The sequence below is a fragment of the Oncorhynchus kisutch genome, linkage group LG28, assembly GCF_002021735.2.
Source record: "Oncorhynchus kisutch isolate 150728-3 linkage group LG28, Okis_V2, whole genome shotgun sequence".
In the NCBI taxonomy this organism is placed as follows: Eukaryota; Metazoa; Chordata; class Actinopteri; order Salmoniformes; family Salmonidae; genus Oncorhynchus; species Oncorhynchus kisutch.
In genome coordinates, this window is record NC_034201.2 from 14,459,440 (window position 1) to 14,482,807 (window position 23,368).

At 43.3% G+C, this 23,368-nt stretch overlaps 1 non-coding gene across 1 annotated transcript; it reads right to left on the reverse strand.

Moving 5' to 3' along the window:
* Positions 1-16,239: 16,239 nt before the first annotated feature.
* LOC116358200 (U7 small nuclear RNA) lies at positions 16,240-16,294 on the reverse strand. Its single transcript, XR_004206080.1, has one exon. It is a non-coding gene; the product is annotated as a U7 small nuclear RNA (small nuclear RNA).
* Between the last annotated feature and the right edge of the window lie 7,074 nt (positions 16,295-23,368).

Below are 23,368 nucleotides of genomic sequence, written 5' to 3' on the forward strand. Positions count from 1 at the left end.
TCGGCACACCACCTTAAGCTCAAGGCGGGGCTGCTCTTCGTCCCGAGGAAGACCTGCCCGCTCCAAGACCTCCATCACAGTTGACAACTCCATGGTGTCCCACTTCCAGAGTGCAAAGAACCTTGACTTGACCCTGGACAACACCCTGTTCTTCTCTGCAAACATCAAACCAGTGACTCACTCCTGCAGGTTCATGCTCTACAACATCCGTAGAGTACAACCTTCCTCACACAGGAAGTGTTGCAGGTCCTACACCAGGCACTTGTCATCTCCCATCTGGACTACTGCAACTCGCTGGAGTCCCAGTTTGTGCCATAAAACCCTTGCAACTTATCCAGAATGTAGCAGCCCGTATGGTGTTCAACCTTCGCAAGTTGTCACCCCGCTCCTCCGCACACTCCACTGGCTTCCAGTCAAAGCTCTCATACACTACACGATCATGGTACTTGCATACAGAGCAGCAAGAGGAACTGCCCCTCCCTACCTTCAGGCTATGCTAACACCCCAACCCGAGTACTCAGTTCTGTCACCTCTTGGCTCTCCCATCCCTTCAGCAGGGCAGCTCCCGCGCAGACCAGTCAAAGCTTTTCTATGTCCTGGCACCCCAATGGTGGAACCAGCTTCCCCCTGAAGCCGGACAGCAGAGTCCCTGCCCATCTTCCGAAAACATCTGAAACCCTACCTCTTCAAAGAGTATTTCAAATAATCCCACAGCACATGCCCTATTTCTTTTCGTAAACATCCTTTCTGAATTCAAAATTAATACTTGAAGTAATCTTCTAGTTTTTCAAAAGTATCTGTAATCTGATTACAATATTTCGCTGGTAACGGATCAGTTACTCTCCAATTCAGCCTATGGATACTGTTGCACTCGCTTTGCGCAGGGATCCTAGAACTAGTTACATTGTCTATAACTTGAATGTGTGCATTTCTATTAGAAATCAGGACCATTTTGGATGCACATGTGCGCAGGGAGATAGCAACCTTACCTTGGTACAGGGCCAGCTTTCTCTCTCTTGACTTCTTGGTCGTCCAGTCCAAGCAGATTAGTATTTGTTCAGATGGGGACGAAACATATGTACAAAAAGGAAAAATACCAAACCCTATTCAGATCCTTTACTCAGTACTTTGTTGAAGCACCTTTTGGCAGCGATTACAGCCTCGTCTTCTTGGGTATGACGCTACAAGCTGTATTTGGTGAGTTACTCCCATTACTCTCTGCAGATCCTCTCAAGCTCTTATGTGGAATGGGGAGCACTGCTGCACAGCTATTTTCAGGTCTCCAGAGATGTTTGATCAGGTTCAAGTCCAGGCTCTGGCTAGTCCCCTCAAGGACATTCAGAGGCTTGTCCCGAAGCCACTCCTGCTTTGTCTTGGCTGTGTTCTTAAGGTCGTTGTCTTGTTGGAAGGTGAACCTTTGCCCCAGTCTGAGGTCCTGAGCACTCTGGAGCAGGTATTCATCAAGGATCTCTCTGTACTTTGCTCTGTTCATCTTTGCCTCGATCCTGACTAGTCTCCCAGTCCCTGCCGCTGAAAAACATCCTCACACTATGATGTTGCCATCACCATTGTTCACTGTAGGGAGGGTGCCAGGTTTCCTCTAAACGTGACGCATTCAGGCCAAAGAGTTCAAACTTGGTTTCATTAGACCAGATAATCTTCTTTCTCATGGTCTGAGTCCTTTAGGTGCTTTTTGGCAAACTCCAAGCAGGCTGTCATGTGCCTTTTACTGTGAAGTTGCCTCTGTCTGGCCACTCTATCATAAAGGCCTGATTGGTGTGCTGCAGAGATGGTTGTCCTTTTGGAAGGTTCTCCCATCTCTACAGAGGAACTCTAGAGCTCTGTCAGAGTGACCATCGGGTTCTTGGTCACCTCCCTGACCAAGGCCCTTCTCCCTCGATTGGTGTTTCAACTTCTTCCATTTCAGAATGATGGATGCCACTGTGTTCTTAGACCTTTAATGCTGCAGAATATTTTTTATTTTTTTTGCCCTTTAGATCTGTGCCGACATAATCCTGTCTCAGCTCTATGGACAATTATTTCAACCTCATGGCTTGTTTTTTTCTCTGACATGCACTGTCAACTGTGAGACCTTATATTGTGTGTGTGTTTGTGTGTGTACATTTCCAAATCATGTCCAATCAATTGATTTTACCACAGGGGTACTCCAAAGTTGTAGAAACAGTATACACCTGAGCTCAATTTCAAGTCTCATAGCAAAGGGTTTGAATACTTATGTAAATAAGAGATCAGTTTTTTATTTTATTATACTTTTGCAAAAATGTCTAAACCTGCTTTCACTTTGTCATTATGAGGTATTGTGTGTGTGTATTGCATTTTTTAAAATCCATTTTAGAATAAGGCTAACGTAACAGTGGAACAAGTCAAGGGATCTGAATATTTTCAGAAGGCACTGTATTGCTATCATTGTCTGTACTAAAATAACAGCTAATTTGATACTGAATGAGAGAAACATATGTGAATTTGTTTTTCGTTTTCTTTTTATATGCTGCCCGAGGAATTAAAGGGAGACTGGGACGAAGAAAACAAATTTGGAGTGTTTTTATCCCTCAGTTTTCCTACTACAGTGTAAATTAGTCTATTGTACTGTATCCCTGAACCCTTCTCATTACTTCAGCGAGGACATCATTTCCTCCTCAATGTATGCTTTGGCCATTAAAAATAACTCGACATGATATCTGGGATATTACATCCGGGACTCTGAGGTGTGGTTGTTAGCACAGCTGATGTCTAATATCCTAGAGCACCCTAGGACCAGGACTGGTCTGTCTGCAGCTGGCTATGGTTTATCTTTAGATAGTAAAGGGAGCAACAGAACTGGCTAAAGTGACTGTATATTTTTAAAAGGCCTCCCAACCACCCCTCACTCATCACTAGGCACCATAGGCCAGGATGGACACATAGTGGGAGCTCTTAAGTTCTCCACTCCCATAGGTTAACTTGTGTTTATTTACTAGTCTGACATGAGAGAGGCAACGATGGGCCTCTCCTCCTCCTTATCCTCGAAACATGGTCTGAGATACTAGGTTTCTTGTTTGACAGTGAAGTAACACAGGAAACGCCCGTGGTATGTCTGCAGGACATTTGCACCACATCCCTGATAAGTCTAAACAAAAAGCTGTTTATACGAGAGTCCTTGCTACCTTGCACTGTGTCCTGTCCTGTTATAGCCTGTTCTATTCCACCACCAGAGGGAACTGTGCCTTGCTTTACATTAACTTTATCTGAGTCAGCATGTTGGACAGTCAGCTACTGACCGTATTCCCACGGCAGTGTACTATATATATCCACCTCCCATACAGAATCTAAAATGTCTGATGTATTTATTCATACTATTTCATCATTCCACAAGATATAGTCCCGTCACACATCTAGGGTTGCTACCCAAGCCGGTTGGTCGTTTGTTCTATCGGTTCGGTTGCTAGAGACGCAACCTAGTCTTTCAGTCTTTTTGTTCTGTATCTATGGACGCAACCTTGTCGTTCATTCTAAATGTTCCATTGCCATATTGCCTGGCAATGTTCTTATCCCTTGCTTGCTAGCTAGCCAACTACTGCTAACTTAGTCACATCAAAAAGTGCAGCCAGAATAACAGCAAAGTAGCCGCATTTGCATTTGCTATATTTGTTTTCCACTGACATTTATTTGGATACATCCATAACAATGAGCTAATGAGACGCGATTTTTCCTGGCATAGAACATTTGCACAGGTGTTGGGGACAATGAAAGTTCGCTCTAATAATGGCGCAGGAAAGGATGGCTGCCGTTTTACGGGATCCTAACCAACTGTCCTTTTATTTTTTTGCGTTGTTTGTAACTCATTTTGTACATAATGTTGCTGCTACTGTCTCTTATGATCAAAAAGAGCTTTGGGACTTTAGAACAGCGATAACTCACCTTGAACTGAATTGAATCTGCGTGAAGAAAAGACAGAAAAAAAGGGAGGAGGGTGGGTGCCTTGTAAGAATTCGCAGACGATCAGGTTAACCACCCCTACCCTCCGTATTATTGGCCAACGTGCAATCGTTGGAAAACAAAACTGGTCGATCTACGAATAATACTTTCCTACCAATGGGATATTAAAAAAGTAAAATCATATGTTTCACCGAGACGTGGCTAAATGATAACACAGATAATGTAGAGCTGGCTGGCTTCTCCGTGCATCGGCAGGACAGAGCAGTTATGTCCTGTTGAGACGAGGGGCGGGGGTGTGTGTCTATTTGTCAATAACTGCTGGTTTGTGATGTCTAGTATTAAAGAAGTCTCGAGGTATTACTCGCCTGATGTAGAATACCTCATGATAAGCTGTAGACTACACTATCTACCAAGAGAGTTCTCATTTATATTATTTGTAGCCGTCTATTTACCACCACAAACCGACGCTGCGACTAAGACCGTACTCAACAAGCTGTATAGTGCCATAAGCAAACAAGAAAATGCTCATCCAAAAGTGGCGCTCCTAGTGGCTGGGGACTTTAATGCAGGCAAACTTAAATCCATTTAACCTCATTTCTCCCAGTATGTCACATGTGCAACCAGAGGAAAAACAACTCTCGACCACCTTTACTCCACACACAAAGACGCAGAAAAAGCTCTCCCTCACCCTCAATTTGGAAAATCTGACCATAATTCTATACTCCTGACACCTGCTTACAAGCAAAAACAAAGGCAGAAAACCCCAGTGACTCGCTCAATTTGCTAACACAGACTGGAATATGTTCCGAGATTAATTTAGTGGCATTGAGGAGTACACTACCGGTCAAAAGTTTTAGAACGCCTACTCAATCAAGGGTTTTTCTTAATTTGTACTATTTTCTACATTGTATAATAATAGGGAAGACATCAAAACTATGAAATAACACATATGGAATCATGTAGTAATCCAACAAAAGTGTTAAACAAATCAAAATATATGTTATATTTGAGATTCTTCAAATAACCACCCTTCCTTGATGACAGCTTTGCACACGCTTGGCATTCTCTCAACCAGCTTCATGAGGTAGTCACCCGGAATGCATTTCAATTAACAGGTGTGCCTTGTGGAATTTCTTTCCTTCTTAATGGTTTTGAGCCAATCAGTTGTGGTGTGACAGGGTATACAGAAGATTTGGTAAAAGATCAAGTCCATATTATGGTAAGAACAGCTCAAATAAGCTAAGACATGAAGGTCAGTCAATATGGAATATTTCAAGAACTTTTAAAGTTTCTTCAAGTGCAATCGCAAAAACCTATGATGAAACTGCTCTCATGAGGACCACCACAGGAATGGAAGACCCAGAGTTACCTCTGCTGCAGGGGATAAGTTCATTAGAGTTACCAGCCTCAGAAATTGCAGCCCAAATAAATGGTTCACAGAGTTCAAGTAACAGACACATTCCAACATTAACTGTTCAGAGGAGACTGCATGAATCAGGCCTTCATGGTCGAATATTTGCAAAGAAACCACTACTAAAGGACACCAATAATAAGAAGAGACTTGCTTGGGCCAAGAAACACGAGCAATTGACATTAGACTGATGGAAATTTGTCCATTGGTCTGATGAGTCCAAATTCAAGATTTTTGGTTCCAACCACCGTGTCTTTGTGAGATGCGGTGTGGGCGAACGGATAATCTCTGCATGTGTATTTCCCCTGTAAAGCATGGAGGAGGTGTTATGGTGTGGGGATGCTTTGCTGGTGACACTGTGATTTATTTAGAATTCAAGGCACACTTAACCAGCACAGCTACCACAGCATTTTGCAGCGATACGCCATCCAACCTGGTTTGGGCTTAATGGGACTATCATTTGTTTTTCAACAGGACAATAGCCCAACACATGTGGGAACTCCTTCAAGACTGATGGAAAAGCATTCCAGGTGAAGCTGGTTGAGAGAATGCCAACAGTGTGCAAAGCTGTCATCAAGGCATAGGGTGACTATTTGAAGAATCTGAAATATAAAATATATTTTGACTTATTTAACACTTTCTTGGATACTACATGATTCCATGTGTTATTTCATAAACTCAGCAAAAAAAGAAACATTCCTTTTTCAAAGATACTTCGTAAAAATCCTTGTAAAGGGTTTAAACACTGTTTCCCATGCTTTGTTCAATGAACCATAAACAATTAATGAACATGCACCTGTGGAACAGTCATTAAGACACTAATAGTTTATAGATGGTAGGCAATTAAGGTCACAGTTATGAAAGCTTAGGACACTAAAGAGGCCTTTCTACTGACTCTGAAAAACACCAAAAGAAAGATGCCTAGGGTCCCTGCTCATCTGCGTGAATGTGCCTTAGGCATGCTGCAAGGAGGCATGAGGACCGCAGATGTGGCCAGGGTAATAAATTGCAATGTCCGTACTGTGAGACGCCTAAGACAGTACTACAAGGAGACAGGGGCAGACCACATGTAGCAACACCTGCACAGGATCGGTACATCCGAACATCACACCTGCGGGACAGGTACAGGATGACAACAACAACTGCCCGAGTTACACCAGGAATGCACAATCCCTCCATCAGTGCTCAGACTGTCCGCAATAGGCTGAGAGAGACTGGACTGAGGGCTTGTAGGCCTGTTGTAAGGCAGGTCCTCACCAAACATCACCGGCAACAATGTCGCCTATGGGAACAAACCCACCATTGCTGGAACAGACAGGACTGGCAAAAAGTGCTCTTCACTGACAAGTAGCAGTTGTGTCTCACCAGGGGTGTTGGTCGGATTCGTGTTTATCGTCGAAAGGAATGAGCTTTACACTGAGGCCTGTACTCTGGAGCGGGATCGATCTGAAGGTGGAGGGTCCGATTTCCTGCAAGGTAGGAATGTCAGTGTTCTGCAATGGCCAGCGAAGAGCCCGGATCTCAATCCCATTGAGCATGTCTGGGACCTGTTGGATCGGAGGGTGAGGGCTAGGGCCATTCCCCCAGAAATGTCCAGGAACTTACAGGTGCCTTGGTGGAAGAGTGGGGTAACATCTCACAGCAAGAACTGTCAAATCTGGTGCAGTCCATGAGGAGGAGATGCATTGCAGTACTTAATGCAGCTGGTGGCCACAACAGATACTGACAGTTACTTTTGATTTTGACCCCCCCCTTTGTTCAGGGACACATTATTCAATTTCTGTTAGACTCATGTCTGTGGAACTTGTTCAGTTTATGTCTCAGGTGTTGAATCTTGTTATGTTCATACAAATATTTACACATGTTAAGTTTGCTGAAAATAAATGCAGTTGACAGTGAGAGGATGTTTCTTTTTTTCTGAATTTAGTTTTGGATATCTTCACTATTATTCTACCATCTCCAAATAGTAAAAATAAGGAAAAACCTTTGAATGATTAGGTGTTCTAAAACTTTTGACCGGTAGTGTATACCACCTCAGTCATCGGCTCATCAATAAGTGCATCGACAACGTCGTACCCACAGAAGCCATGGATTACAGGCAACATCCGCACTGAGTTTAAGGCTAGTGCTACTGCTTTCAAGGAGAGGGACACTTAAAAGAAATCCCGCTATGCACTCAGACAAACCATCAAACAGGCAAAGCGTCAATACAGGGCTAAGATTGAATCCTATTACACCGGCTCTGACTCTTATCGGATGTGGCAGGGCTTAAAATCTATTACGGATTACAAAAGGAAACCCAGCCGCGAGCATACTAGACCAGCTAAATGCCTTTTATGCTCACTTCGAGGCAAGCAACACTGAAGCATGCATGATAGCACCAGCTGTTCCGGACGACTGTGTGATCAGGTCTCCATAGCCGATGTGAATAAGATTTTTAATCAGGTCAATATTCACAAAGCCGCGGGGCCAGACGGATAACAAAGATGTGTACTCAAAGCTTGCACGGACCAACTGGCAAGTGTCTTCACTGACATTTTCAACCTCTCCCTGACCATGTCTGTAATACCTACATGTTTAGTACCCCCTGTACATAGGCTCATCATTGTTATGGAATTTTTTGATTTGATTTGATTTATTTAGTAAATATTTTCTTAACTCTATATATTGAACTGCAATGTTGCTTAAGGGCTGGTAAGTAAGCATTTTACGGTAAGGGTGAAATGTGCAGTTTTGTAACACAACACATTGACACAGATGTCTCAAGTTTTGAGGGAGCGTGCAATTGGTATGTCGACTGCAGGAATGTCCACCAGAGCTGTTGCCAGAGAATTTAATGTTCATTTCTCTACCATAAGCTTCCTCTAATGTTGTTTTAGAGAATTTGGCAGTATGTCCAACCGGCCTCCCAACTGCAGGCCATGTGCAACCACACCAGCCCAGGACCTCCACATCCAGCTTCTTCACCTGCGGGATCATCTAAGACCAGCCACCCACCCGGACAGCTGATGAAACACAACTAAAGAATTTCTGCACAAACTGTCAGAAACCTTCTTAGGGAAGCTCATCTGTGTGCTTGTCGTCCTCACCAGGGTTTTGACCTGACTGCAGTTCGGCGTCGTAACCTACTTCAGTGGGCAAATACTCACCTTCAACGGGCACTGGCAGGCTGAAGAAGTGTGCTCTTCACGGATGAATCCCAGCTTCAACTGTTCCAGGCAGATGACAGATGGCGTGTGTCAACGTTGTGAACAGAGTGCCCCATGGTGGCGGTGGGGTTATGGTATAGGCAGGTATAAGCTATGGACAATGAACACAATTGCATTTTATCGATGGCAATTTCAATGCACAGAGATACCGTAACGACATTGTGAGGCCCATTGTCGTGCCATTCATCTGCCGCCATCACCTCATGTTTCAGCATGATAATGCACCGCCCCATGCTGCAAGGATCTGTACACAATTCCTGGAAGCTGAAAATGTCCCAGTTCTTCTGTGGCCTGCATACATTGAGCGCGTATAGGATGCTCTGGTTCCACGTGCTCGACAGCGTGTTCCAGTTCCTGCCAATATCTGCCAACTTCGCAGAGCCATTTAAGAGGAGTGGGACAGCATTCTATAGGACCCAATCAACACCTTGATCAACTATTCGAAGGAGATGTGTCGCGCTGCATGAGGCAAATGGTGGTCATACCAGATACTTACTGGTTTTCTGATCCACTCCCATACTTATTTTTTAAGATATTTGTGACCAACGGATGCATATCTTTATTCCCAGTCATGTGACATCCATAGATCAGGGCCGAATGAATTTATTTATGTTTCTTTACATGAACTGTAACTCAGTAAAATCTTTGACATTGTTGCATATTGCGTTTATATTTTTGTTCAGTGTAGTTGATTTGAGATTGTATTGTTACTGTCCACTACATTAATTCACCGAGGAACTCTCCTCTCCAATGCAGATTATTAACTCAGAGTATGGACTCAGTAAACTAAGCGCTGTGGAGAAACTATAACCTACTTTAATCTCACCCTAACCCTAGTCCCAGGAGAGGCTAACAGCCCAGATAGAAAGATCAAATGTTTAACCTGGAGGGACAGGTTTTGGTAACGCATACCAGAAACAGATGTTTTCAGACCAAGTCTGCCGTATTTTAATAAAACATACATATATTAACTCAAGCCAAGATCTAAATATAAAACAATCATTGGTCTAGGATTGGTATAAGTATATAGTGTGATACAAATGTTAATAGGAAATACTGACCATAGACACACAACAAAAACACACCCTACCCTCTAAGGTTGTTTAAGGACAATACCAAAATCCATAAATGGAGTAGTTCATTTATACAAGTTGGATATCATTATTCATTTCTTTACAGAATATTGCAAACTGCTGAGGTCATCTGACTCAAATTTCTGTAAGTCTGTACTAGCAGAATTATTGAGCAAAATCGTTATTGAATGTACAGTAATCTGATCTCCAACTGTAATAGAAGATGCTGTGCAGGTTCAGATGACCATCACAAATGTTTACACTAAGACTGCTATTGGGTTCCTTCTCACGATCCATAAAGATGAGAGGGAATAGGTTAAAGACAAACTCCCTATGCTGCATAGGCATGTGTAATAAAAAACCTATGCTCATGGGTTACATATGCTGAATAATACAGACTGCGGTCAAATGTTTCAGGACTTAATGATGAAAGTAATACTGCCCATGTAAGGGTTTTCTTCTGGTGAAAGAGAGGCAGACCAAAATGCAGCGTGGTGGTTATTCATGTTTTTAATAAAGACAACTATACATGAACAGACTAAACAAAACAACAAACGTGAAAACCTAAACAGTCCTATCTGGTGCAAACACAGAGACAGGAACAATCACCCACAAAACCCAACACAAAACAGGCTACCTAAATATTGTTCCCAATCAGAGACAATGACTAACACCTGCCTCTGATTGAGAACCATATCAGGCCAAACATAGAAATAGACAAACCAGACACACAACATAGAATGCCCACCCAGCTCACGTCGTGACCAACACTAAAACAAGGAAAAACACATACGAACGATGGTCAGACCGTGACAGCCCAGGAAGAAACCACCAAATTAAGAAACACATTCACAGGTTGTTTTCTTTCTAAATGAGCTATTGCAATACTATTCTGTAAGAAATATCTGAAAGCATTGGACATTTAAAACATGTAATTACAAATGGGTGACTATGAAACGCAACCAATTTTTAAACTGTTGGTTATTATCTTTATGTTTAGGTTGGAATTTCATGTGAATCTTAAACTGAGTAGAAAACGAAACAAAATATTGAATATTGAGTTTTGCTTGAACGCTGAGTATTGATCATAATTCCCAAGACATTCCTTAAAGACGCCTGCTGCTATAAATAGTTGTGAGAGTCAACAAAAACATTTGGTTCAAACAAACAAAAGGGTAACTAAGCCTACTATGCTTCTATCTCAATAGAACCTAGCCATAATCTGTGCTCAAAATATTTTCTTTACGTTTTGAGCTGTGTCTGTTGGGAAAGGGGAGTAATGGATGTTAATCACTGGACCCTGATTATGTGGAGTGAAGGTTCTGTGGTGACCCTGTGAACTCAGACATTCCAGATCCAGGCCTGGCCCTACGTGGCCCTAGGCCATCCGTCTAACTGGACAGAGAGAGAGCCGGTCAGTGCTGGGCTAGAGCCTAGCGGAGGAGTGGCAGAGGTAATCCCTTCCCCCCAGTCTAGCAGTGTAAATCTGCTCAAGGCTTCACCCTGGACATTATTTATACCCTGAACAAGTCTTTGTTCTCCTTTTTAAAGGCTGTGACTTAATATAAAGCAGATATTTAGAGAAAGCCTGCTGTTCAGGGGCTGAGATAAGCAGAGATTTATGTCGTAGTGGAGGGCAGGAGAGTTATCGCAGGGGCTTTAACGAGACCTGGAGTTGTGGATACAGGCTGAGTTCCCGTTTTGCTTTTGTTTGCTAACATCACACGTGTTGGAGTAATGTGAAGGGATAAGAAAGATGTATCATACATTTCATTTCAACACAGCAATGCCTCGAGGATTATGAATTCAAACAAGATTGGTATTTCAAACCAAAACTGTGTGGCTCTGTGTGTGTGCTGTGTGTAGTTGATGTGCGTGTAAGAGATAGTGACACATGCATGTGGTGACATTGTTATTTACAATACAGTAGGCAAAACACTTTGCCAGCTGAAGGCATTAGATGCTGAATCACTAGCCTCTGGAAATCCCCGTTGGCACATATTTAGGCTAAAACAGAAAACAGCACATTGTGTTATCATTTCCCATTCAAATCATCTATTGTTCTAGAAATGCTGGCACCTGAGATTTAGCCCGTCATATCTCCCCCACCCAGAGTTCTGATAAGATTGTAGTTAAAATAGAAAGATCACTACATGCACTGGCTCACTCACTCACTCACTCACTCACTCACTCACTCGCTCTCCTTGCAATAAAAATGCCATAACTTGACTATCTACTTTTCAAGTGATGTACGTTTCTAACACGGTTCCCCCTCCAATGACTTGCTCTAACATATCATTGAAGCTGTATTGAAGGCAATATGTCGATGGCGACATGACATCCCACTGTGAAATTAAGATATCACTTCCTACAGTACACATAACACTTACTACAGTACATGTATGGCTCTGGCTCAAAAGTAGAGTATGTGTATGGCTCAAACATGTTGCAGACTCAAATAACAATAATTGTTTGTTTTGCAATGGTGTACTCGGGGGAAAACGTGCTGCTTCAATTACTTGTAAAAAAAAAAAAAAGGAATCTTTTGACGAAAGATATTTGAGGCATAATGCTTCTATTCTCTCCACACACATATGTATTAGCATGTCTTTTTTTTTATTAAGCAGACAGAGAGCTTTATTTAATCATTGAATAAATGGTCTCAGGGACTACCATGAGGCCTGTCTGTTGGCTTCACACACATGGCTAGAAAGGGAGGGGAATGTGTATTTTATGGGGTGTTTAAGGAAGTTGCATTTCCGATGGAGAGGCCATGCAGTGTTGCACTTATTCTGCTCTTCATAACAGCTATTCTGAGTGTCTAGGGATATACATAGCTATTTCTTAATGAAAAAAAGGGGAACACACCTCATACAGTACGAAAAGCTAGAATAAAGATGTCAATGCTGTTAGTTATATGTATTAGAACTGCTCTCTTAATAGACTTATAAGTGAACCCCCTCAGAGTCCCAAAGGTCTAGTTTAATGAAGTGATTCACAGTTTAGGGAGCAAGTCAATAAATCCATCCCTAGCATTCCAGGGAAAATAGGGCAGTTCTCACTGCTCATTCATAAGCAGGGGCTTTGTCTGGCTGTTGGAGGGTCTCCTCTCAGGAAACAAAGAAGTTGGGCGCGTTGATTCATTAATAATTTAGCTAGTTTCTGGATTGACTCGACGTCCTCCAACCTTTTCATTCCGTGTGTTCTCATATAGCAGCAGACTTGTAGCCAAAATAATGCTTTTGTGAGTTGTCAGTCTGGCATCAAGAACAGTTATGAAAGTAATACCACATGAATATTGAAATTGTTAGAATATGAATATCTAAATATGCAGATATGTAGGATCTTGTTTTGATGGCTGGCCGTGAGGGATGCAGTAACTCCCCAAAAATAAGAAGTGTTGGGGAAGGGTTTGAACACCCGTGTCCTTCTAAAACTGTTGTTTATATTTGCATTGCCCAAAAATAAATTCCCCCAGATTATGATTGAGAAAACAGCTTCTGTACTGCAAATCAAAGTTATCAGAATCAGGAGCGCCGCTCTGATTGCTCTGAGGTAATCAATTTGAAAAATTCAACCCTACCCACATGAAGAAATACTGTAGTGTTTTTGAGGACTTGACTGAAGTAGTATTTACAGTATAAATATTGTAGTAAAAAAAAAAGTTGTAAATATATTTGTCACAATCGTTGGAAGCATACTCGGACCAACGTGCAGCATGATCTGGGTTCCACATCTTTTATTAGAAATAAGGGAACCACACAACAAACAATAAAGACTAAAAGAAACATGATGACAATGGAGTGCTAACATGCAACTACACATAAACAATATCCCACAAACACAGGAGGGAAAAACAGCTACTTAAATATGATCCCCAATTCGAGACAACGATTACCAGCTGCCTCTAATTGGGAATCATACAAATCACCAACAAAGAAATAATAACCTAGAACCCCACATAGAAATAATAAACTAGAATACCGCCCAGTCACGCCCTGACCTACTTCACCATAGAGAAACAATGTCTCTCTATGGTCAGGGCGTGACAGTACCCCCCCCCCCCCAAAAAAAAAGTGCGGACCTGAAACCAAATAGCAATTGGTAAACTGCTCAGATAACTGATGTTTGAAGTTAGTGAGGGAGATATGTCTCTAACTTCAGCGATTTGTGCAATTCGTTCCAGTCATTGGCAGCAGAGAACTGGAAGGAAAGGCGGCCAAAGGTGGTGTTAGCTTTGGTGATGACCAGTGAGATATACCTGCTGGAGCACATGCCACGGGTGGGTGTTGTTATGGTGACCAGTGAGCTGAGATAAGGTGGAGCTTTACCTAGCAAATACTTAGATGACCTGGAGCCAGTGGGTCTGGCGACAAATATGTAGCAAGGGCCAGCCGACGAGAGCATACAGGTTGCAGTGGTGGGTGGTATACGGACTTTGGTGACAAAACGGATGGCACTGTGATAGACTGCATCCAGTTTGCTGAGTAGAGTATTGGAAGCTATTTTGTAGATGACATTGCCGAAGTCGAGGATCGGTAGGATAGTCAGTTTTACGTGGGTATGTTTAGCAGTGTAAGTGAAGGAGGCTTTGTTGCGAAATAGGAAGCCGATTCTAGATTGAATTTTAGATTGGAGATGTTTAATATGAGTCTGGAAGGAGAGTTTACAGTCTAGCCAGACACCTAGGTATTTGTAGTTGTCCACATATTCTAAGTCAGAACCGTCCAGAGTGGTAATGCTAGTCGGGCGGGCATGTGCGGGCAGCAATCGGTTGAAAAGCATGCATTTAGTTTTACTAGCGTTTAAGAGCAGTTGGAGGCCACGGAAGGAGTGTTGTATGGCATTGAAGCTCGTTTGGAGATTTGTTAACACAGTGTTCAAAGAAGGACCAGATCTATACAGAATGGTGTCGTCTGCGTAAAGGTGTATCAAGGAATCACCCGCAGCAAGAGCGACATCATTGATATATACAGAGAAAAGAGTCGGCCCGAGAATGGAACCCTGTGGTACCCCCATAGAGACTGCCAGAGGTCCGGACAACAGGCCCTCCTATTTGACACATTGAACTCTGTCTGAGAAGTAGTTGGTGAACCAAGTGAGGCAGTAATTTGAGAAACCAAGGCTGTTGAGTCTGCCAATAAGAATACGGTGATTGACAGAGTCGAAAGCCTTGGCCAGGTCAATGAAGACGGCTGCACAGTACTGTCTTTTATCGATGGCGGTTATGATATCGTTTTAGTACCTTGAGCGTGGCTGAGGTGCACCGTGACCAGCTCGGAAACCGGATTGCACAGCACAGAAGGTACGGTGGGATTCGAAATGGTCAGTGATCTGTTTGTTAACTTGGCATTCGAAGACTTTAGAAAGGCAGGGAAGGATGGATATAGGTCTATAACAGTTTGGGTCTAGAGTGTCACCCCCTTTTGAAGAGGGGGATGACCGCGGCAGCTTTCCAATCTTTAGGGATCGAAAGAGAGGTTGAACAGACTGGTTATAGGGGTTGCAACAATGGCGGCGGATAATTTTAGAAAGAGAGGGTGCCAGATTGTCTAGCACAGCTGATTTGTACGGGTCCAGGTTTTGCAGCTCTTTCAGAACATCTGCTATCTGGATTTGGGTGAAGGAGAAGCTGGTGAGGCTTGGGCAAGTAGCTGCAGGGGGTGCGGAGCTGTTGGCCGGGGTTGGGGTAGCAGGGTATATGAAAATAAAATACTGTAGTATTTACTGTAGAAAAAAAATCATGTTTTTGCAGGTTTTCTTTATTGTGGATAATACTGAATTATGTACTATAATATTCTATGGTATAACACAAAATTCTATACTAAGTACTACACATGATTGAGGGATACTACAGTGTGTAGTATAATATTCTACAGTATACTACCGTTTACTACAGAACTCTATAGTAAGTACTGTAGTATTCTATAGTAAACTTTAGTATTTTTTTATGTGGGTTCTCTCCAGTGGAGGCTGCTGATGGGAGGACGGCTCATAATAATGTCTGGAGCGGAGCAAATGGAATGGCATCAAACACATGAAAACCATGTGTTTGATGTATTTAATACCATTCCACTCCTTCCGCCCCAGCCATTACCATGAGCCAGTCCTCCCCAATTAAGGTGCCACCAACTTCCTGTGGTACACTCATTACTTGACCAAATTACATTACGTTTAGAAACCAGTGTGGCCTGAGCTGTCATGTCTCACTGCCCTCCCCTGTAGGAAGTGGGAAACATAGAGGAAAGACAAGTAACCCATGATCTAATTCAAAGTACAGCTGCAGCGTTCTGCCCTGTATGATCTCCATGTTGGAGCTAAATGTGTGCAGTGGGTCATAGTATACTATGGCACAAATACTACAGTATTCTCTGCAGTGCTTTTGCTGATTTTAATTTAACGTTCACTGTAGTGTTTTTGCAGACTATACTGTAATATTTACTGTAGTATAAATACGGTAGTAAAATAACTGTAGTATTAAGGGTATACTAGAGTAATGAATGTGTTTTTGTGAATTGTAGTATACTGTAGTATTTACTGTAGTGTTTATGGAGACATTACTGTAGTATTAACTATAGTGTTTTTGTTTTATTATCTTTGACATGGAAGTGGAGGCTATCTCCCTCAGGAAACCTACTGGAGAAATACTAAAAGAGCAAATTCTCCATCTCCATTAGGTTGGTAGGACTGAAGTCTGACTGGATAGTTAATGCTTCTGCTCTTCTATATACTCTAAGGAACACAATATAGTCTAGTCATGTAGGTTTTTCGTAAATTGCGATATGGAGGAGGGGGATGGGCAATGTTTCTGTTTGGGGATAATACTGTAGTATTATGTCGTATTCTACAGAATACTACAACATTTTATAGTAAGTACTACATATGATTAAGGGATACTAATGTGTGTAGAATATTATTATACAGTATACTACAGTACGTACTGTAGTGTTCTATAGTAAACAGTAAAACACTTTCATGTGGGTTGCCACACAGAAACGGCTCAGTGTATTATTAGCCTGTGCTCTTGATGTACCACTGCACAGCTAAGGAAAGCGAGCCAAGGGTAAAAACAGCCCCACGGGTACAGTCTGGGAAATCCGATAGTACAAGTTTACATTACAGCATGCTTTGTTTGTGCCACAGGGCACGCAAGGCCTTCCTGTCTTTCAGTCTGAATCATTCATCAGCTGACATGCAAACAACAACAGTTTTTAAAGATTTTGCTCTGAGTAAGAGGACACTTTTTAAAAAGGCCCATCATCTTTTAGAGAGAGGTTCAGACTCTATCAAACTGAAAGAGATGCAATAATCTAATTCCACAATAGCCTTGATGAATGCAATGAATACAGTGGTAGAGTAATGGACTGACAAAAATATTGTGCACCAGTTGCAAGCAGAATTACCTTTCAAGACGAGGTAAAAATTGTATCTTCTTCTTTGGGGTTTGACTGTGCTAAGGAAGAGATACGTAGGTTTGCCTTGACATAAATACTGTATGCTTTTTCTATGGCCAGACATTCCTAGCTATAAATCTATAGTCACTTGTAGAGATAGGGCTAATGTTACAAAGGGACATTAACTGGACATTAACGTAGACACGATATAGGGTAAATATGATGCGTTGGTGCTAGCTTCACATAAATAATCAGGTGACATGCTTTTATTCATTTATATCAAACCCCATATTGTACCTACCCAGAACCCTAATGTTGCCTTCTCATTGGTTAACTTAGTTTTTAAAGGGAAAAACTGTATGCTTCATGAAGAATTGGGTGTTTTGAACGAACTGAAATGTACCACGACTCTTGGCACGCACACTCAGAGAAGTATAAATAAAACATACAATGAAAATTCTTTGCTATTGAAAAAAATGATTAATTATGATAGTGGTGTATGATCGTCATTGTTATCTTCTTGCCCCTACACCGCTAAACCGCCTTTGCAGTAAGTGGTAGGTTAAAAGACCATTTGTTAAATCTGAGCCGTGGAGTGGAATTGCAGTCCTCTCAGACCGACACTCTGGATGAGTGCTGTGCTGTACTTCAAGAGTGTTCTCATAAAACATCTGGTCAGTTGATTTCTGTCATTCAACAATGTAGCATAGAAATAGAGACTTAAAATGTGACAATGTTGGAGTGTGCTGCTCTGAGATGAGGATATTTATTTTTAAAGGGGTAATTTGTTTATTAGATAACTCACAAAAGCAAGTTTGTATTATGTGGCTTGATTCAGTATGGCTTGTTATTAGCCAAATTAAATTATTTAAAAATAAATGACTATGTTAGACAGTTGAAAGGACAAGCTGTGCCTGAATTTCCAGCATCTCAAAACATGTCAGACAACCTTACTGCCCTCTCAGATCACCACCCATCCCAATAACTAATGGATATTAAATACACATATGTAAGCAGTAAGCGGTCAGTCTCTAAATCTAAATGTAGATTAAATACCAGTGACGTGCAGTCAGGTTAGGCAGGGATAATCTAACAAAAAAAGCTTTTATGCAAACAATTATTTGTTATCTAATGTTTTTTCACAATGATTCTGGAGGTTTTCATGCACAAATGATCAGAATTTGCTAAAACTGCACTACAATCTCAGGAAAGGCACCAGGGTATGTCTGCATTTATTCCTTTCCATTCAAATCATTGACACGTGCAGCCATTCCTGACTCCAGTCATAGGATGGCACTGTCATAAAATGGCGCCGACAGGCATGGCAGCTCTGCTTCTAGCTCCTATGCAACTTTGCAGTATTTCATTTTTGTGTGTGTTATTAAATACAGTCGGAAAAAACTTTGGGATATCAGAGTGGCGGTAACTCACCAGCATTACGACCAAGAATATGACTTTCCCGATTTGGATCCTTTGTTCGCACCCCCAGGGCAATTGAACTTATCCCAGAGGCAGCTCCAAGACGCCACCGGCGGAGAAGAGGTATTTGGGGTGGACTTCTAGTCCGACTCAGGAGGCGTGCACATCATTCACCACTTCCAAGTATATTACTCGCTAATGTTCGGTCTCTGGACAATAAAGTAGACAAGCTCAGGGCGAGGATCTCCTTCCAGAGAGACATCAGGGACTGTAACATATTCTGTTTCACCGAATCATGGCTCTCTCAGGATATACTGTCCCCATCCATACACCCAGCTATGTTCTCAGTTCATCATGCAGAATAAGAAAGGCGGCGGTGTATGTTTTATGATTAACTACTCATGGTGTGATTGTGATAACATATAGAAACTCAAGTACTTTTGCTCACCCAACCTAGAATACCTCAAATGCCGGCCGTATTACCTCCCAAGAGAATTCTCTTCGGTTATAGTCACAGCTGTGTATATTCCCCCTCAAGCCAATGCAAACTGGAAACCACATATCCTGAGGCTGCATTTTTTTGTAGCTGGGGATTTTAACAAAGCAAATTTGAGGAGAATACTACCGAAGTTCTATCAACACATCATTGACTGTAGTACTCGCTCTGGAAAAACACTAGACCACTGCCTTTCGAGATGACTACAAGGCCCTCCCATGCCCCCCCTTCGGCAAATCAGATCACGACTCCATTTTGCTCCTCCCTTCCTATAGGCAGAAACTCAAACAGGAAGTAACCGTGCTAAGGTCAAGTCAATGCTGGTATGTCCAATCAGAATCCATGCTTCAAGATTGTTGACAGGGATATGTTCCGGGTAGTCTCTGAGAATAACATTGATATATACACAGACACGGTGACTGAGTTCATCAGGAAGTGTATAGGGGATGTTGTTCCCACGGTGACTGTTAAAACCTACCCAAACCAGAAACTGTGGATAGATGGCAGCATTCACGCAAAACTGAAAGCGCGAACCATCGCATTTAACTATGACAAGGTGACTGGGAATATGGCAGAATACAAACATTGTAGTTATTCCCTCCGTAAGGCAATCAAACAGGCAAAACGTCAGTACAAAGACAAAGTGGAGTCGCAATTCAAAGGCTCAGATGTTTTTTGCAGGGTCTACAGACAATCACGGATTACAAGGGGAAAACCAGCCATGTCCTGGACACAGACGTCTTGCTCCTAGACAAGCTAAACACCTCCTTCCCCAGCTTTGAGGATGTCACAGTGCCACCGACGCTGCCCACTCACAAGGACTATGGACTCTCGTTCTCAGTGACCAACTTAAGCAAGACATTTAAGCGTGTTAACCCTCGCAAGGCTTCCGGCCCAGACGGCATACCTAGCCGCGTCCTCAGAGCATGCACAGACCAGCTGGCTGGAGTGTTACAGGACATATTCAATCTCTGCTGTCCCCATATGCTTCAAGATGTGCATCATTGTTCCTGTGCCCAAGAAAGCAAAGCTAACTGAACTAAATGACAATCGACCCGTAGCACTCACTTCTGTCAACATGAAGTTTAAGAGACTAATCAAGGATCATATCACCTCCATCTTACCTGACACCCTAGACCCACTTCAATTTGCTTACCTTCATAATCGATCCACAGACGATTGCTATCGCACTGCACTGCACACTTCCCTATCCCATCTGGACAAGAGGAATACCTATATAAGAATGATGTTAATTGACAATAGCTCAGCCTTCACCACCATAGTACCCTCCAAGCTCATCATTAAGCTTGGGGACCTGGGTCTGAACCCCGCCCTGTGCAAGTCGGTCCTGGACTTCCTGACAGGCCACCCACAGGTGGTGAAGGTAGGAAACAACACCTCCACTTTGCTGATCCTCAACACAAGGGTGCGTGCTCAGCCCCACTCCTGTACTCCCTGTTCACCCATGACTGCGTGGCCTCGCATGCCTCCAATTCAATCATCCAGTTTGCAGACAACCCAACAGTAGTAGCCTTATGGCCAACGTGACAGTAGTAGCCTTATGGCCAACGTGACATGGTGTGATGAAAGAAACATACAGGAACTCAAATCCTTCTGTTCACCTGATTTAGAATTCCTCACAATCAAATGTAGACCGCATTATCTACCAAGAGAATTCTCTTCGATTATAATCACAGCCGTATATATCCCCCCCCAAGCAGACACATCGATGGCTCTGAACGAACTTTATTTAACTCTCTGCAAACTGGAAACGATTTATCCGGAGGCTGCATTCATTGTAGCTGGGGATTTTAACTAAGGCTAATCTGAAAACAAGACTCCCTAAATTTTATCAGCATATCGATTGCGCAACCAGGGGTGGAAAGACCCTGGATCATTGTTACTCTAACTTCCGCGACGCATATAAGGCCCTGCCCCGCCCCCCTTTCGGAAAAGCTGACCACGACTCCATTTTGTTGATCCCTGCCTACAGACAGAAACTAAAACAAGAAGCTCCCACGCTGAGGTCTGTCCAACGCTGGTCCGACCAAGCTGACTCCACACTCCAAGACTGCTTCCATCACGTGGACTGGGAGATGTTTCGTATTGCGTCAGCCAACAACATTGACGAATACGCTGATTCGGTGTGCGAGTTCATTAGAACGTGCGTTGAAGATGTCGTTCCCATAGCAACGATTAAAACATTCCCCAACCAGAAACCGTGGATTGATGGCAGCATTCGTGTGGAACTGAAGGCGCGAACCACTGCTTTTAATCAGGGCAAGGTGTCTGGTAACATGACTGAATACAAACAGCGCAGCTATTCCCTCCGCAAGGCTATCAAACAAGCTAAGCGCCAGTACAGAGACAAAGTAGAATCTCAATTCAACGGCTCAGACACAAGAGGCATGTGGCAGGGTCTACAGTCAATCACGGACTACAGGAAGAAACCCAGCCCAGTCACGGACCAGGATGTCTTGCTCCCAGGCAGACTAAACAACTTTTTTGCCCGCTTTGAGGACAATACAGTGCCACTGACACGGCCTGCAACGAAAACATGCGGTCTCTCCTTCACTGCAGCCGAAGTGAGTAAGACATTTAAACGTGTTAACCCTCGCAAGGCTGCAGGCCCAGACGGCATCCCCAGCCGCGCCCTCAGAGCATGCGCAGACCAGCTGGCCGGTGTGTTTACGGACATATTCAACCAATCCCTATACCAGTCTGCTGTTCCCACATGCTTCAAGAGGGCCACCATTGTTCCTGTTCCCAAGAAAGCTAAGGTAACCGAGCTAAACGACTACCGCCCCGTAGCACTCACATCCGTCATCATGAAGTGCTTTGAGAGACTAGTCAAGGACCATATCACCTCCACCCTACCTGACACCCTTGACCCACTCCAATTTGCTTACCGCCCAAATAGGTCCACAGACGATGCAATCTCAACCACTCTGCACACTGCCCTAACCCATCTGGACAAGAGGAATACCTATGTGAGAATGCTGTTCATCGACTACAGCTCGGCATTCAACACCATAGTACCCTCCAAGCTCGTCATCAAGCTCGAGACCCTGGGTCTCGACCCCGCCCTGTGCAACTGGGTACTGGACTTCCTGACGGGCCGCCCCCAGGTGGTGAGGGTAGGCAACAACATCTCCTCCCCGCTGATCCTCAACACTGGGGCCCCACAAGGGTGCGTTCTGAGCCCTCTCCTGTACTCCCTGTTCACCCACGACTGCGTGGCCACGCACGCCTCCAACTCAATCATCAAGTTTGCGGACGACACAACAGTGGTAGGCTTGATTACCAACAACGACGAGACGGCCTACAGGGAGGAGGTGAGGGCCCTCGGAGTGTGGTGTCAGGAAAATAACCTCACACTCAACGTCAACAAAACTAAGGAGATGATTGTGGACTTCAGGAAACAGCAGAGGGAACACCCCCCCATCCACATCGATGGAACAGTAGTGGAGAGGGTAGCAAGTTTTAAGTTCCTCGGCATACACATCACAGACAAACTGAATTGGTCCACTCACACAGACAGCATCGTGAAGAAGGCGCAGCAGCGCCTCTTCAACCTCAGGAAGCTTAAGAAATTCGGCTTGTCACCAAAGGCACTCACAAACTTCTACAGATGCACAATCGAGAGCATCCTGGCGGGCTGTATCACCGCCTGGTATGGCAACTGCACCGCCCTCAACCGTAAGGCTCTCCAGAGGGTAGTGAGGTCTGCACAACGCATCACCGGGGGCAAACTACCTGCCCTCCAGGACACCTACACCACCCGATGCTACAGGAAGGCCATAAAGATCATCAAGGACATCAACCACCCGAGCCACTGCCTGTTCACCCCGCTGTCATCCAGAAGGCGAGGTCAGTACAGGTGCATCAAAGCTGGGACCGAGAGACTGAAAAACAGCTTCTATCTCAAGGCCATCAGACTGTTAAACAGCCACCACTAACATTGAGTGGCTACTGCCAACACACTGTCAATGCCACTGACTCTACTCCAGCCACTTTAATCATGGGAATTGACGGGAAATGATGTAAATATATCACTAGCCACTTTAAACAATGCTACCTTATATAATGTTACTTACCCTACATTATTCATCTCATATGCATACGTAGATACTGTACTCTATATCATCGACTGCATCCTTATGTAATACATGTATCACTAGCCACTTTAACTATGCCACTTGGTTTACATACTCATCTCATATGTATATACTGTACTCGATATCATCTACTGTATCTTGCCTATGCTGCTCTGTACCATCACTCATTCATATATCCTTATGTACATATTCTTTATCCCCTTACACTCTGTATAAGACAGTAGTTTTTTGGGGGAATTGTTAGTTAGATTACTTGTTCGTTATTACTGCATTGTCGGAACTAGAAGCACAAGCATTTCGCTACACTCGCAA